Raw genomic sequence first — 4,532 nt, 5'->3', positions numbered from 1 at the left:
TCGAGCCATGAGTGGCTAAACACTTTGTGATTATCCTGGATTGAAGGTTTGCTTGAGACATTTCATGTTTGATTTCCTAATTTCTAGAATAACAATTTTTATCTTTATGGTTTGTTTGTTATGGTGTGTGATTGTTTGTTAGTAACTTGTTAATTCTTACGTGAACTAATTAGAAACCATACGTTCTTGGTGCCGTTGGCAATCGAGATATCATGGGTATAGTTAGGCTTGGGTAAGGGTTGATTGATCATCGGGTAACAACCTCACGTTCTAGGAATCTGAGTACTTAGTTCCCTTTCATCACTGCAAGTAGTCACACATGAGCTATGTCTATGTAGTTCTTTCTAGTGGAATGATAACATGAATGTCAATTGAAACCGGAAATCTAGGATGGTCATTTGTCTCTGATTTTCTTACAACCAAAACTTTCATCTTTGCAATTTAATTAGTTAAATTTAGTTCTAAAACCAATTCACTCAAATCAACTCTTGAATTTTATTTTACTTGCAATCAGTTTAATTTTAGTTAACTTATATAAACTTCTAAATAACACACATTCCACAAACTCCCTGTGTTCGATACCCACTTACCACTATCTATTAGTAGTATTTGGATTAAATTTGATTGTGACCACGACAACACGTCAAATTTTGGCGCCGTTGCCGGGGAGTAGTGCGCAACGTGTGTTATTTTTGCTCTTTTTATGTTTGTTATTTTTCTGGTTTACGCTGGGTGTGTTAGTGTGCAGGTATTTACAGGTGCATGCATACTAGGAGCTCTCACAAGCTTTCACCATTGGCATTTGATCCGAAAATTGAGCAAACTCTAAGAGGAAACATAATTTTGCTAAGAGAAAACAGAATCAGCGGTTCACCAACAACACCAACTACACCAATCACACCAATTCGATACATGGATCCACCACCACCACCCACTACGGATGAACTTATACCACCTTTTATACCATCATCCACTCAACCTTCACTAAACACTACCATGCTAAACATCACTACCAACCCTATTTCACCTCATGATGTTACACCAACCAACACCACATAACCCATTACCACTCAAGAAGAACCTACACTCACTTTTAACCCTTCTACTACAATTCCACCATTTTCCCATTTCTTCCCAGGTGCAGGTCAATCATCTTCAACCTATTCAATTGCACCAAACTCAACCACTATCCATACTACTTCCACTTTTAGACCATCGAACCAGTCGGGTTTTTAGTATTCGACTTTTCCATTTGGGCAATCTTCGGGTATAGGGGGAGATGGATATGATGAGGGTTATGAAGATTTTAAGGGTTATGATGAAGATGGTTATGCATATGGGGGTGATGAAGATCAAGGGGAATTTGCTTACATACAAGGCCAAACTCAAGGAATGCCAAGTGTTGGTGGAATGCCTCAATAACAACTTATACCACAACATATTCGGCCAAGGCCACAAGGACCACAATTGCAACGTCCTATACCATTGAAACAAGTTCGTCCACAAAACGTACAACCTCAATTCCAAAGGCCGATTCAACACCCACCGATGCCACCATAACAACTTCAACCTCATGTACCACAAGGGCCTATGCAAAGGCCAATGGGTCCTATTCGTCCAAGGGGTCGGTTGGGTGTACCAAGAAGGCATCTTAGAGAACATGCGAGGGGCATTGAAGCGCATTTTAGGCCGGTAATTACTCACAATCCTTCACCGGTAGTTATTCCTCACAACAATCAAGGAAGAACTTTTGAAACGAGAACCAATTCATTGCAAAGTTTTCCGAAATATAAGGGTCTAGCAACGGAGGAACCTTACTTTCATTTGGAGGCCTATGACTCGATTTGCAATACTCTTGGGAGTCAAGGATTTTCGGCCGATGATGTTAAGTTAGTCTTGTTTCAATTTTCTTTGGAGGACAAGGCATAGAAGTGGTTCTACACTTTACCTTCAGCATCTATTTACACTTGGGCGGAGATGCAACAAATATTTCTAGATGAATTTTATACCGCTCAAAAGACCAATGATGCTAGGAAGGGATTGAGGAGTTTTCAACAACAACAAGGTGAAATGTTTCATGAGGCCTTTGAGCGTTTCAATATGACGAGCAAGAATTGCCCTCACCATGGAATTGAACTTTGGGAATTAATGAATGCTTTCCACGAGGGGTTAAGTGCCGAAGATGCTCGCGATTTAATGTCCATCACAAATGGGACTTTTGGCACAAGTTACGAGCATGACAATTGGGAGTTTTTGGAGCAAATGGCAATTACTTCAAAGAGAAAAGATCAAGCATCGAGGAGAGCACGACCGGTCGTTACCCGAACTCAAATGCATGCGGTCGACGATGGTAATGTACAAACCTCTAACCAAATTTATAATGTTTGTGCTATTTGCAATGAAATAGGGCATGCGGCTGAAAATTGCCAAGGAGTGGAAGGGCAATATGAAGAAGTTCATGCGGTGCAAGGTCAAGGAGGGGGTGGTAGAAACTACAATATGAATTCCAACACTTACCACCCCGGGTTGAGAAACCACCCAAATTTTCAGTACGGGAACCCTTCAAATCAAGCGAACCCGAATTTTCAAGGAAGTCAAGGTAACTTTGGTACGCGTAAACCTTACAACAATCAAATTGGATATAGAGGTGGGAATAATCAAGGGTACCAAAGGAAATACCAAACGGGTCAAGAGCAAGGGGGGTCTTCGGGTGGAAACGAGATGATGGAAATGTTAAAAAGCATGCAAGCGGAGATGCAAAGGAAAATCAAATGGATGATGCACACATACAAAAGGATGAGGCCCGAGACAAAGCAATTCAAACTTTGACAACCCAAATGGGTTAACTCGTAACCGAAGTGGCGGACTTGAAGAAAAATAAAGGTCAATTACCAAGCGACACTAAGGTAAAACCGTCTCATAATACTTCTAGAGGTAACAATGTTAATATTCATCATGTAAGTGTTTTGAGAAGTGGGAAAGAGTACAAAACCAATCCTTCACCGGATTTGGTTGATGGGGTGGTTGAAGACATAACGGGTCAAGAAAGTGAGGAAGAAAATGAAACACCCATTATTTCTTCTAAAAAACCCAATTTTGAAAAACCTGAAATTAATAAAGAAAAAGAAAAGAAAAATGAGGATGAGGGATCTAGTCAAAAACCATTTCCCTCGGCTTTATTAGATCCTGGTAAGAAAAATTTCATTTCACGGGGCCCTCAAAAAGAAGAAATGTGGGAAGTTTTTAAACAGGTTAAAATTAATCTTCCTTTACTTGAAGTAATCAAACAGGTACCCGCTTACACCAAGTTTTTAAAAGAATTGTGTACCCAAAAGAGGCAACAAAAAGTGCCTAAATTGGTTGACTTGACGGAGCGGGTAAGCGCGGTTTTGAAAGGAGATCTTCCTCCTAAGCTACAAGATCCGGGAACGCCTCTTATAAACATTCAAGTGGGAAATTTTCAAACTGGAAGGGCGTTATTTGTAGGACCGGTTTTGACACCGTTCGATTGCGTAACGAACGTTCGACGTGCGGAATCCGTGAACGTGCGTGACCGAACACACAATAACGTACTAGAACCGTGATTTTATTGATGAAGATGACGTGTACAAGCAAAAATCACGTGGAGAGTATACTTTCTCTCTCTAGACTTGAATCACCAAAATTACAAATGGAGCCAAAAGTCTTCAACTTATGTCATAACTAACCTATTTATAGGTCAAGGCTTTAATGAAACTTTTCATTAATTACAAGATTGCCACCTTGCCTTTTAACTAGATATGACACTATAAAGACTTGATTTCTTCGGTTTCTCGCTACGGCTCGGATTGACGAAGGCGATAGACATTTATGCACTAACAATCTCCCCCTTGGATATTGCCGCAGTCAATCTCGTAGCATCTTGTGTGACACCTGTGTCACCGCGACCATCAAACAAATACCAAGCCGATGAAATATCATATTTCATACTTGGGATCTTGTATAAATATGTGTATCTATTGCACATATCAATTCTAGTTCCATTTCAAACTTTACATCGCTCTCTGGAGAATTATACGCAACCTGGTGCGAAAACGTACTCAGTTTAATGCGACAAATACTCCGGGACATCAAAATATACTTAACATACCTTAAATAACCTTTATATAACTTAGAAATAAGTTGTGAAGGCTTTGGTATGGCAAAAACAAGTTAATTCGCTTACAGGGACTAAACTTGACAAACTGCGAAAGTATGCCAATTTGAACTGTAACGAACATTCCGGAACATGTCCATAAGTTAAACATACCATAAATATCCTTTATATAGCTTAGAAATAGGCTTTGAGGGGTTTGGTATGCTAAAACAAACTTTTGGGTCATTCAGGGACTAAAAGTGTCAAAAAGTGCACAAGTTTGCACCTTCGCGCATAACTTACGTTCTGAATACATCCGGACATCCAAAAATTTATGTAAGCATCCTAATATTATGCCTTAGTGTTTGGCATGAGAAAAATCCATTCGTTGCGTCATTTGGATCGTTTTTCGCGCTTA

The 4,532-nt window shown here is 39.8% G+C and overlaps 1 non-coding gene across 1 annotated transcript; it reads right to left on the bottom strand.

The window, feature by feature from the left end:
• Window positions 1-2,026: 2,026 nt before the first annotated feature.
• On the bottom strand, window positions 2,027-2,132 carry LOC118488601. The gene has a single exon (XR_004885145.1). It is a non-coding gene; the product is annotated as a small nucleolar RNA R71 (small nucleolar RNA).
• Between the last annotated feature and the right edge of the window lie 2,400 nt (window positions 2,133-4,532).

Source organism: Helianthus annuus, chromosome 16 (assembly GCF_002127325.2).
Source record: "Helianthus annuus cultivar XRQ/B chromosome 16, HanXRQr2.0-SUNRISE, whole genome shotgun sequence".
Classification (NCBI taxonomy): Eukaryota; Viridiplantae; Streptophyta; class Magnoliopsida; order Asterales; family Asteraceae; genus Helianthus; species Helianthus annuus.
Note: the sequence above shows the minus strand (reverse complement) of the source record. Positions and strands in the feature narration are given on the sequence as shown.